Genomic DNA, 13,876 nt, shown 5'->3' with positions numbered 1-13,876 from the left:
TACGTGTGTATGTACGTATATGCCTCGCATAACTCAAAAACGGTATGTCCTAGAAAGTTGAAATTTGGTACATAGACTCCTAGTGGAGTCTAGTTGTGAACCTTCTCTTTTGACTGCATTTGTAAGGGGGTCTTTTACACCTTTTTGGGGGGAAATCATTGTTAATTTCAATGCTAACTCAAGTGGTGTTATAATTTGTCAAACACTTAGCGATATATCACCAAGCTTTTGGCCGCCAAGTTTTGTCGTTAATTTGGCGAAAAATTTGGTGTTTTTTTTTTAATTTTTACATCTGGTTTCAATTGGCCAATGTTGGTGATATTTAAAGAGTTAACCACTGAATCACATTAAAATTGCCAATAATGGGGAAATAAATCTGTATAACTTTTTTTTTGCTTCGGTTCGTAAGAAACTATAGGTGAAAATAGTTCGTGCTTCCTTGCTTACGCCAAGGCGCTATTGTCATGAAATTAGCATAAAAGGAAGTTATGTGATGAACACATCAGCTCGTTTTTTTTTTTTTTTTGAGCAATCAGGATGGCTTATTGCTCTTACTTGATCGTCCTTGATATTGTGGTTCCTTTTTCAGCTTGGACCCGGGGCCTCTGCAGCACCACCGCCCGTCAGCGGGGCTCCTCAGGTACACATGCACGCTCATACACCATACCCACTCACGCCTTTACACAGATATACATGTAAGCCTACACACACACATTCAACTATACTGCCGTGTGCAAGTAAACGGCAGTATCTGCAGAAATGAGTATTCGAGATACTGGAAGAAATGTGTGTCGGATTCAATATTATCCATAGGGAGATCTTGGAATTAGACGTTTTTTTCGCCCCGTTTTTACAGCGGAAACCTAATACGCAAGCTTATGGAATAAAGCCAACATACAATAGATGACAAAAATGCAAAGAAAGAAAAATTTGCAGTTACTGCCCTTTACCTGCACATGGCAGTATACACACATAACCACCCAGGAGGAGAGATATGCTTGGGGAGGAGGGGGGTAGTTTCTAGAAACAATAATTAATGAGTAGGTCTTGACGCAACTCATGATTGCGAAAAATAAAATTTGAATTCAAAGTTTAAGAATTCAAATTATAGTTGATTGTGGAAAGTGAGTCACAGATCTTTTTTTTTTTCTTGCTTTCTTAAACCTGAGTGCCTTCTGTGTGTCCCCTAATCAACCTTTTTTCCCCCCCACTTTATTTTATTTGTGCCTTCTTTTCTTACTTGCCCTCAAAACTGTGCCTTCAGTTTTTTTTTTTTTTGAGTCCTCAAACATATGTACCTTGACTTTTTTTTTTTTTTTTTTCCACCCTTTGAGAGTCAAGGTTGGTCCGCCAGGTCAACAAGTCTGCCCCTGGTTGAAATGGGGAAAAAATTAAGTAGCGAATTAAAGTATCACATTTTTACAAATACGTGTAGTGGCAGCGATTCAGGGGGGTTAGTGGGGAGGGGAACCACTCTCGACTTTTTATGATTCATTTATTTATTTTATTTTTCAATTTAAAAGTCAAAACTAGAAATTATAAAAAAGAAAAGAAAATCAGAAAAGTCAAAATTTTAAGATCATAATTGTTAGTTTTACTTTCTATATCTGTTCACGAAAAATTATTGAGCACAAGCAGTAACTTTTAGTTTGTGTATTCATTGTTTAGATATCAGTAAATCAATTGTTTTACTTAAACAAGCCATACTTGCATAATGAAATGATTACCAAGTATTTGTGACTTCTCAAAATACTTAGGGGTAAATAATGTTAGTCTACTTCATGTCTAAGTGTTTCTTCTTATTGTGTACAAAATTCATCAAAATCTTAAGAAGAACATTAGTTAAGCTGTTGGATTTACATCAGTAATTACTCATGTATGCTTTCAAGACCAGCCTTAGCAACACATATTTAAAAAAAATATCCTAAAGCAAATAAAACTATATATTTTTAAAATCTACATATTTTGAAATTTCAAAAAAATGTTAATTTAACTAGTTATTTATTTATTTTTTGAAGTTATTTAGAGGTGAAGTTGCATTTTTGAGAAAAATGTGTTGTGGAGAGAACACAGTAACTAATCCCATTTACATGGAAAGCACTTGCCACATAATTTTCTTTCCTTAATAATATCCAGTCCTCAATTTTTACAACATGATAAATGTTTTTAAGCCTTCAAGTCATAATAATAATAACTTAATGATTTTCGGCAACTAGAAAATTTTACTTGTCCCCTCTAAAACATTTTTAGATGAAGTTTTCAGTTTTTTCACCCTTTTAAAAAACTGCAAAAAAAGTTTTGACTTGAATAGTATCAAATACTAACTTAAAATGATAAATTAATTTCAAATTTTTATAAAAATATATAGTATCTCTGTAAATGTAGGATGATAAAAATTGTTGCGGATGGGACATTTTTGTTGCGGAAGGGATGTTTTTTAATTTTTATTTCAGTTTACTCATTATTTAAAACATAAAAACTCAATAATGCTCATCAAAAATTAATGACTGATGTTCTCAAAATTCACAATTTACAGTTTAGTAGGCCGAAAAATCTTTTAGCATCCATGAAATGTATGATGAAAATGATGTTGATCAAAAATCAGATAATAGCATGGATATAACAGGAACAGATGATTTGCACATGCATAGAATAAGTGTAGAAAGATTTCTGACTGCAGAAATTGTCACTAAAAATTTTCCTAAGATGCCTGCAGGGTTGCAGTTTTGGCCGGACAAAACCTATTTTGGCCATGCCACTTTCAAAAACCAGTTAAAACTGGCCAAAACTGGATTTAATGACCATAGAGCTGGCCAGAACTGTATTGTATAAAAGCATATTAATATGCATACACATTAAGGTGGTCCAAAATTTCGAAAGTGAAAATTTTTCCTACCTTCCCATTTTGTTCCAATGTATTAAAAAATAAATCAGACAAAATTTGAAAACTTTTCAATAATATTTAGAGATAGCTCAACGCAGAAGTTTTCATCATTGCTGAGTAGAACACGTATGATCACACGACCATTGACTTCACTAAGGTAAAATACAATTGCTATTTTTATTAACAAGAAAACAATTGCTTTATAAAATTGCTATTTTATGTAGACTGAACAGTAGCCATTATGAAAATACTTTTGTAAATATAAATACATAAAATCTAATCCTTTAACAGTCGTAATCGAATAAAATTTCCAACTTGTTGCTTATGTATATATTCCTAACCGTAACCATCAAATATGCTCTTAACTGTAACTGTGACCACAAAATATATGCTTAATTGTATTGGTTTTGGTTTCACCGCTATTGGAATGGCAGTTTGCACTTATTTTTGAAATTCATATGTCTCTTTATTTTAAAATAACACTGCATGGTAACCCAGGTTAAAATTCATGCTAGAATTTCTTTGCTAGCACAGCGTCACATGCTTATTCCCAGCAAGTAAAACAGCATAAACTGGCATGAATTTTTGCTAGTTCTAGTAGACTTGCTAGCATGCCATGCACTGTTTTGGCCCACTTTTTTTGAGAGCTAGCATAACATTTCTAGCTTGCGTTGCTTGAATAAGTTGCTGGCCTAGCAGCAATAACTAGCACCACTTGCTGCTATTCTAGCAGTAATTTACTAGCACCAGATGTTTTTTTTTTTTTTCTTTGCTAGCTACCATTAATTGCTTTTTGTTTTTAGCTTTTCTAACAAGATTTCTACCACATGTTGCTTTAATTTTTTGCTAGTTCTTGCAAACTTGCTAGTGGGTCATGCACTGTTTTGGCCCACCTTTAAAACTAGCTAGCATACAATCTCTAGTTTGTGTTGCTTGAATAAGTTGCTAGCCTAGCAGCAATTACTATCACAACTTGCTACTATTCTAGCTGTAATTTACTACCACCGGGTGCTAATTTTTCTTTGCTAGCAACCATCCAGTGCTCTTTTTTTTAGCTTTTGTAGCAAGATTTCTTCCATGTGTTGCTTTAATTTTTTGCTAGTTCTAGCAGACTTGCTTCAATGCCATGCACTGTTTTGGCCCACTTTTAATGCTAGCTAGCATACAATCTCTAGCTTGTGTTGCTTGAATAAGTTGCAAGCTTAGCAGCAATTACTATCACTATTTGATGCTATTCTAGCATTAATTCACTACCACCGGGTGCTAATTTTTCTTTGCTGGAAACCATCCAGTGCTCTTTTTTTTGCTTTTCTAGCAAGATTTGTACCATGTGTTGCTTTAATTTTTTTGCTAGTTCTAGATGACTTGCATGCCATGCACTGTTTTGGCCCACACCTAAAACTAGCTAGCATACAATCTCTAGCTTGTGTTGCTTGAATAAGTTGCTAGCCTAGCAGCAATTACTATCACTACTTGCTGCTATTCTAGCGGTAATTTACTACCACCGGGTGCTAATTTTTCTTTGCTAGAAACCATCCAGTGCTCTTTCTTTTAGCTTTTCTTGCAAGATTTGTACCATGTGTTTCTTTAATTTTTTGTTCATTCAAGCAGACCTACTAGCATGTCATGCACTGTTTTGGCCCACTTTTAATGCTAGCTAGCATACAATCTCTAGCTTGTGTTGCTTGAATAAGCTGCTAGCATAGCAGCAATTACTAGCACCACTTGCTGCTATTCTAGCAGAAATGTACTACCACCAGATGCTATTCTTTCTTTGCTAGTTTCCATCGATTGATCTTTTTTTAACCGACTTCAAAAAGGAGGCGGTTATCAATTCATACCGTATGTATGTTTTTTTTTTTTTTTTTTGTACACTCATAGCGTCTCACCTAGTGAACCGATTTTGATGATTCTTTTTTTAATGGATAGGGGATGGCTCAACTTAGGTCCCATTACTTTGTTTGACCATATTTGTTCTTTAGAAAAAAAGTTATGGGCAAAAAACAGTAAATTTTATGCAATTTCCCTATTAAATGATTAAAATGATATTGTAGCGAAGTTCGCACTTTTCATCCGTGGATAACGGTGGCTCAGTGGTAGAATTCTCGCCTCCCACACGAGCGACCCGGGTTCAAATCCCGACTAGGACAAAGTGAATTTTACTAAAATTTCGTTTCTACTGTTTCCCGTATTTTCTCGAATGTTCTATTAATTTCTGTATCTTTCCAAGTCTGGAAAGTTCCAGCACTTTCTCAAGTTGTATATAAGGAGATGTAACGTTCATTCGTGGTTCTGAATAAAGATCTCGAGTTGAGACTAACGAGTATTCGCTTCATTTGGCTTTCACATTGTCTTCGCTATCTTCATCTACGCGACAATATGAAACTCATTGTTATAAAAGTTTGGTGCCATATAACAGTAACATTAATAGTAATTGTAATGATAATTTTGAATGAAGGCTTCTCTGAAGCAAGCATCAAATTTCTTCAAGGGATATTTCGATAATGGGGAATCTGGCGCTGTCGTCTCATTTTTGGCGTAAATAATTTTATTTTAGTAACCCTGCTGATTTATAGTAACCCTATGTGAATTATCAAAATCTTCCTTTCTTCAGTGCTATTGCTCCATAGTAGGGGTAAACCTAACCTGGAAGCGAGGTGATGCAGTGATTAGGATCTGCTTAGCCTTCACAATGCTACCATTAGGTTTGACTCAACTACTCTGTAGTATTTTTATCGTCATCATCTATGCCGATAACAGATGATCGGGGCTAAGTAAGAAAATACAAGATTGCATCATGAGCAACTTAGATGCTGTGGAATGTAAATTAGTTAGGAAAAACGTAATACTTAAATGGTTATAATTAAATTAACTACGCATGATTTCCAGAGAGGAACAAAGATAAGTTTTTAGTGCCGATTGCTTAAAGTTTAACGCGTGTCAATAGTTTTTTTTTTAGTATGGAGCATTTTTAAGAAAAAAATGTGAAGTTTCGTGATGGTAACTTCTTATTATTTCTGAAATACCTACATTTACACTAAAAAGAATGAAATAAAAAAATTTTGAAAAAAGAAAAAAAAAGAACCAACTTCAAAATTGCTCTAAAAAGTGAAAAATAATTTTATTCTTTAAACACCATCGATAATGCTTTTAAACATAATTTTTGAAGTTGGCGCAAAAACGATAGATAAAATCATTCACAGCCATAACTCAAATACAACTATAAATTTAACCAGGCCCAGTTTCTTCACTATCACATACATTATGCATTGATGACAGCATATTTGAATAGTGATATAAATGTTTTGTTCGTAACTTTGGATGCTTTTTCTGGAAAAAAAATATGAACGAAGCATGGTTACACTGGATTTTACGTTTTGTTTTTGCGCCAACTTCAAAAATATGTTTAAAAGCATTATCGATGGTTTTTAAAGAATAAAATTATTTTTCACTTTTTAGAGCAATTTTGAAGTCGGTTCTATTTTTTTTTTTTTTTTCAAAATTTTTTATTAGCTTTTCTAGCAAGATTTATACCATGTGTTGCTTTAATTTTTTGCTAGTTTTAGCAGACCATGCTACCATGCCATGCACTGTTTTGGCCCACTTTTAATGCTAGCTAGCAAACAATCTCTAGCTTGTGTTGCTTGAATAAGTTGCAAGTTTAGCAGCAATTACTATCACTACTTGTTGCTATTCTAGCATTAATTCACTACCACCGGGTGCTAATTTTTCTTTGCTGGCAATCATCCAGTGCTCTTTTTTTTTTTTTGCTTTCCTAGCAAGATTAGTACCATGTGTTGCTTTATTTTTTTTTTTGCTACTAGTGTTAGATGACTTGCTAGCATACCATGTACAGTTTTGGCCCACATTTAATGTTAGCTAGCATACAATCTCTAGCTTGTGTTGCTTGAATAAGCTGCTAGCCTAGCAGTAATTACTAGCACCACTTGCTGCTATTCTAGCAGAAATGCACAACCACCAGATGCTTTTATTTCTTTGCTAACAACCATCCATTGATTTTTATTTTAGCTTTTCTAGCAAGATTTCTACTATATGTTGCCATCCTTTTCTCGTATTGCTTTTGACTATGTTTTAGAACTTTTTAAAAAAATGTTATTTTAATTAAATTTTGTTGGTTGCTGATAAGATAACTTTATTTCTACTTATTTAAAATTTCCCCAAATTATGCTTCTCAGTGTCGGCTTTTTCATATCGTCAATATTAAAAGTTAAAAATTAGTTTTTTAAAAACTTTAAATTTGTACATTTCTTTTTTTATTGAAAAATCTACAATAATCTTCCTGAAAATAAAAACTTGCCTCTTTTCTAATGTTTGCTTACGTTTTTAGCTCCAGAAGGCTGGGAGTTCATTTGTTTCGATTATTAATCAGTTCATAATTTGTTGAACTGTAAAATATCCTTGTTTGAAATTCCTCCCAAAAAATTAATTGGTTTTATTTAAAAAAAGTTTGTATTGACTTGTGAAATTCCACTTGTTTTGAAGAAGAAATGAAAATGTTAACTATTTTTTGTTCTTTTGAACCACTCCTGGTTCTTTATTGCTGCTATGTGTATGACTTTGAAACATACATGTAATACATGCTACTCTTAGGTAAAGTGCAGTAGTTTACCTTTTATAATCACATTTAAAACAAAAAATTATTAAAACTTTTTATATTTAATTTGTCGTTTCTAAATCAATTTTCACTGTACTTTTAGATCATTATCTTGAAGTTTAGTGAGTAGCATCCCCATAAAAAAGGCAGAGTTGTATACCCCCCTCCTCACCCACCCACCCTTTTTGTGTGTGTGTATTTAAGTTTTTCATGCTGTTTGATTAGTGTTCAATCTTATTTTATCTCTTCACAAAATTCAAGTTAAAATTATGTCAAAGTTTTTCTTTTTGAGAATACCTGAAGATTAATGCAAATTATTCAGTAAGAATTTGCATTGTTAATGTTTCTTTTGTTCTAAGATGACCTGAAGAAATTTTACCTTACAAAAATATCAATTATGAATAAATTTCCAAGCTGCATTAAGCCCGAAAAAAAATTGTTTAACAACATATCAGTATCTACTTATCAGTAAATTGTTTGTTCCTATTTAAAGCTTTAGTTTCATAAAATTAGTGTTGTTCTTGTTATACACATATGGTATTTTATTTACCAGCTTAAGTGAAGCAAGTTGAACTCAATCTAAAAAAAAAGTGACTAAAATATACACACCAATTTATAAGAGGAAACATTCATTTCTGAAACAAGTAATACAGAAAATATATATTACAACAGGAAAAAACACTCATAACCATGAAGAGCCAGAAGTTACATCACTTAATTTTTCTGCACCTTTTGCCAATCCTGGATAGATAAAAGAAACACATGAAAACAAATAATTAATTCAAATGCCTTGAAGTATAATTATAAAGGGATGAGTGGATGTGGAGGGGAAATAAAACAACTTAACTTTCTGAAAGCTTCTTTCCTTTCAGCCCCCCCCCCCCCAAAAAAAAAAAAAAAAAAAAAAAAAAACATGTTTTGTATCTAACAACATTTGGCTATCTTAAACGGAAATAAATTTTTGAAATTGCAATAAATATCTCAAAAAGTATTTGTTACAGCCCTTAATAATAATCATTACACAATTAGAAATGTCATGACGCTTATTGTTTACTGCATGTGCAAGCAATGTACTTCCATGTTGCTTCATAAATATTGAAAAAAAAAAAAAAAAAAAAAAATGCGATGAAGTGTTATCTGTTTCATTAACACAGTTACCACTTAAGTCCGGGAGGAAAATTCCTAGTGTTTTCCTCATATGAATATGCAGTTTTAAAACGAGAGAACACTAATATTAACATTTATTTGCTGATAGCTTCATTATAGGGGGGAAAACAATTAAGAATAAGAGGAAGTAAAGAAAAATTTATTATAATTGAAATAGCAGCATGGTGACTTAACATTTAGGCTTAGCTTTTTATTAAAAAAAAAAAAAAAAAAACTTTTTACCATGTATTGCTTACATCTTAAAAGGAAAAGTAAACAGAACATAAAATATAGATGACTTATCTCAATCTCTTTAAAATAATTTCGCACAATTCAAGCTATATGTCAAATAAAACATAATGTAACCTATTGTTCTTATGATGGACATTTTAATATTTGCTTAGGTATAAAAAATGTAATTAATTTTTTACTTCATTTCCATTGTTTATTTATTTTGTAGTTAATATCTTTAGACATTGCGTTAAGCAACTTAAATTTCTAAAATTGGGAATTTCTATTGGAATAGTAAAACTCTCAATTTTAATGGAAAATTCCGCGGATTTTCCCTGTTTAAAATTTTACTTATATGAGTACTAAATTTAAGTAGGAAGCCAAATACTTTAGTATTTTGTTAAAATTATAAACTATCCAATATTGTCTAAAAATCTTCTAAACCGAGATTTCCAAGTCCAGCATCGCATCAGTTGCTGCATTCAGAAAGGAGATAAGATGCTTCTTGTGGTAAATTGTAAGATTAATTTAATATAATAATAATTCCAAATTTCCCCTAATCAAAAGGTAAATAAATATTCCAAGAAGGCACTTAATATTACCACAAAGAATCTTTTAGTACAATAATTCAGTACGCTGGACTTGTTATATTATTGAACTGATATACCAGTAATATCAGGGTTGCCACGCACCGGGAAAACCGGGAAAACCTGGAATTGTCAGGGAAAATGAAAATGGCCGAAAATCAGGGAAATGTCGGGGAAAATGAAAAATTGCATATATCCGATCGTTCTTAGCGCGGCCTGCGGTTTATGACGTCAAAAAAAAAAAAACTTTCTGCCTTGTTTTTTTCGCCGCCATTCCCTTCCCATTCGTCGTTTTGTCATTCCCCTCTTTCTTTTTCCCCCTGCAGTTCTTTTTATCAACATCTCTGCAATTGGCACGTGCGCCATAGCAGTCGGCGTGCACGCATATTGACCGATCCCAAGCGGTAATTCTGTAATCCACGCTATGGCTTGGTTTCTCCCATGCTCGATAGATGGCGCCACTACTTTTTCATGATATTTTTTTTTTTTTTTTGCTTTCTTTTTAAAAATGTCTTGTGTCTTTTGAAGTTTTAACCATGGATAGCTTATCATCCGGCTTTACTTATTCAAATATTAATATTACAAACGATCAAAACGAAAATTGAACTTACAGAGTAAAAGAAATCACTGATGAAAATGCTGCAAATGTAAGTTTTAAATTTTTTTTCTTAATTTAATTGCGGATAATCCCGAAAAAAAATATGTTATTAAAGGGACAGAACAGCCGATTTAAATTATTGGAATTTTAAAAAAAATGTGAAAATTCATGTGCCTAAAGGTTTAACGTTGTAATTAATAATTTAATCAACGGTCTAATTGATACAGCTATATCAATTAGATAACATTATATGCAGTATTCGGGGGGGGGGGAGTACATGCATGTAGTGTGAAATGTAAGTCAGAACAGCTCTTTTACAAAAGTACTCCAATAGGCTTTCTAGTTTTTTATTTATTTATTTATTAATTAATTTTTTTTTTTTTGAAAAACACAAAGACACACACACACACACACACACACACACATATATATATATATATATATATATATATTTATATATATATATATATATATATATATATATATATATATATATATATATATATATATATATATATATATATGCCAATGATTTTTTTTGGTGGTGGGGGGGGGGGGATCGCTTCCTTTTGGGGGGGGGACACATTCACCCTTAGTTTCATTTACCCATGTTTTGTAGCATTTTTTAAAATTAATTTTCTGTTTAGTTCGTTCTTTAAGTTATGTTGTTTTTTCCACCAGTACTTACATGTTCTTTACTTAATTGCTATGTTGGGCCTTTTTTGGTAAAAGATTTTTTAGATTGTATTTGTGTTTTAATAAAAATTGAATTAACTTCTCTTTTGATTGGCTTATACAGATTTAACTTAAATATGCTTGTTAATTTTATACACAGAACTGGTTACAGCAACGCAGTGAAGATACAAAAAGTACTTGGCGTGTTGCAACAACATATCCGAAATCAGGGCGATTTAATAAATACAAAATCAGCTATCGCTGTGTGCATGACAGACAGAATAGTTTCTGGGGATGGTCCTTCAAAGCATACAGGATGCACTGCCAAATTGACAATCACAATACAAAGGCAAGTTACTTTCAATAAAATGTATATATAACAGAGTTTGAAATAGGGTTCAATTTCTGGAAGGGGAATGTCCCCCATTACTTCAGATTCCAAGGGGGATTTTTTGAATTTCGGGAAGAATTTTTATAAGTTCTGAAAGTTTGTTTACAATTTATTTTATAATTCATTTTTATTTCATTTTTCTATTTATTCATTTTTAAATTATAATTTTTTTTGGTGTAATATCAGTCCCATTTTCAAATAATTATTCCTTAATTTTGCAATTTTACTTTATTATTTCATTTTCAATAAAATATTTTACAACTAAGTAACATCACATACACTCAATTTTTTTTTTTTTTTTTAATAGAACATTTTCTGGTTCTAATTATCCGAATGGGGTTCGGTCCCGATTGTTTAGAAAAATATTTCTACTGAACAAAAACTTTTTTTCTGGCGATCAAAAAGTTAAAGTAAAAAATTGCCTATAATTTTCCAAAACGGACTGTCGTTTCCAGCAGTTTTCGGATCGCATTTCGACCGGCGGATCGGAATTAGTTGATATTAGCGGATCGGAATCGGTTGATGTAACCAGTTCTGTGTATAAAATTAACAAGCATATTTAAGTTAAATCTGTACAAGCCATTCAAAACAGAAATTAATTCAATTTTTATTGAAACACAAATACAATCTAAAAAATATTTAACCAAAAAAGGCCCAACATAGCAATTTAGTAAAGAACATGTAAGTAATGGTGGAAAAAACAACAAAAGTTAAAGAACAAACTAAACAGAAGATTAATTTTTAAAAATGCTACAAAACATGGGTAAATAAAACTAAGGGTGAATGTCCCCCCCCCCCCAAAAGGAAGCGATCCCCCCCCCCACCAAAAAAAATCATTGGCATATATATATATATATATATATATGTGTGTGTGTGTGTGTGTGTGTGTCTTTGTGTTTTTCAAAAAAAAAATTAATAAATAAATAAATAAAAAACTAGAAAGCCTATTGGAGTACTTTTGTAAAAGAGCTGTTCTGACTTACATTTCACACTATATACATGTACTCCCCCCCCCCCCCCGAATACTGCATATAATGTTATCTAATTGATATAGTTGTATCAATTAGACCGTTGATTAAATTATTAATTACAACGTTAAACCTTTAGGCACATGAATTTTCACATTTTTTCTTAAATTCCAATAATTTAAATCGGCTGTTCTGTCCCTTTAATAACATCTTTTTTTTTTTTTTTTTTCGGGATTATCCGCAATTAAATTTTGAAAAAAAAAATTAAAACTTACATTTGCAGCAGTTTCATCAGTGATTTCTTTTACTCTGTATGTTAAATTTTCGTTTTGATCGTTTTTAATATTAATATTTGAATAAGTAAAGCCGGATGGTAAGCTATCCATGGTTAAAACTTCAAAAGACACAAGACATTTTTAAAAATAAAGCAAAAAAAAAAATATCATGAAAAAGTAGTGACGCCATCTATCGAGCATGGAAGAAACCAAGCCATAGCGTGGATTAGAGAATTACCGCTTGGGATCGGTCAATATGCGGCGTGCACCATAGCAGTCAGCGGCGGACATGCGCAGAAGGTACTTCTTTTCTTCCTCGTTTGAGCGGGCCCTGTTTAAGCGCTGCTTGTTTACGTCAGCAGTTCTGAAGTTGTTATGATGCACAGCACGTTGTTTTGTCTGGGAGTGCCGACTGAAGTTTTTAATGAGCTGCAATAATCTTTTCATATTTTATATTATTTCTTTAAATTAATTAATGTAATCGTATTATTCTAAACAATTTTGTTCTGTAAATTTAGTTCATTAGACAATTTTAAACTTAGAAAGTTTCTTTTTTACAGAAGTATCGCTAATCTTTTAGTATTTTGGTAGTGATCTTTTAAGACTTCCAATGCGCTTCTTTCTTTCAAAATAAAAGTAATCCGATTTAAAAAAAAATCTGCACATCAGAGAAGTTTCTGATCAATGCTCAAACTTTAACTTTATGACAGGGTGCCCACAGGAGTGATTATGGCGAAAGTTGCGCCATCAATTTTTTTTTTGGGGGGGGGGAGGGATTTTTTAATTATTTATTTTACTTTATTTGTATTCAAATTATTTACTCATATTATTTTACTTTATTATTTTCATCTGTGTGTGTGTATTTTATTGGGGAGCGAGCACACTTTTTTTTCAAAACAATAATAATTAAAAATAAATAAATAGGTAAAAAAAATTAAAAAAAGAGGGTTAAAAATAAAAAAAAGCGCTAAGGCGTTCAGAAATATTGGGGGGGGGGGGTGCTATTGAACTTGGGGGGGGAGGGGAGCACCCCTGTGTTATGAGCCACAAACAGGGGAAATATGTGAAGCTAAAAGGTGCATGATTTTTTTACAGGCCAAAGTCTAAAAGCGCTTTGAGTTCAATGGATTGGAGGGGTAGAAAGCAATAATTGAAAAAGTTAAGGTTTCATAGGTTTTAGTTCAGATTATTTTAGCAATTAACTTTATTTTTGTGATACAGATGTCACAATTGCTAATTCTGCAGTTCTTTCACTTGATGTAAGGCAGTGGCTCCTCGATATTGAAAATTAGATATGCTACATTTACATAAATTGTTTATTACAGTGATTTGCTTCACTTGTGTTAGTACATTCGGGGAAGTTCAAAAATACACTTAAAAAAAAAGGTTTCTCCTAGAAAACAGGACACCACTCAATGTTTTTAGACTTGTGGATAGTAAAATACTGGAGGAATTTTAACTTCCTATTCCAACTGAAAGAGGGTGCTCGACCCCCTCCCTCAAACT

Source organism: Uloborus diversus, chromosome 9, assembly GCF_026930045.1.
Source record: "Uloborus diversus isolate 005 chromosome 9, Udiv.v.3.1, whole genome shotgun sequence".
Taxonomy (NCBI): Eukaryota; Metazoa; Arthropoda; class Arachnida; order Araneae; family Uloboridae; genus Uloborus; species Uloborus diversus.
Note: the sequence above shows the minus strand (reverse complement) of the source record.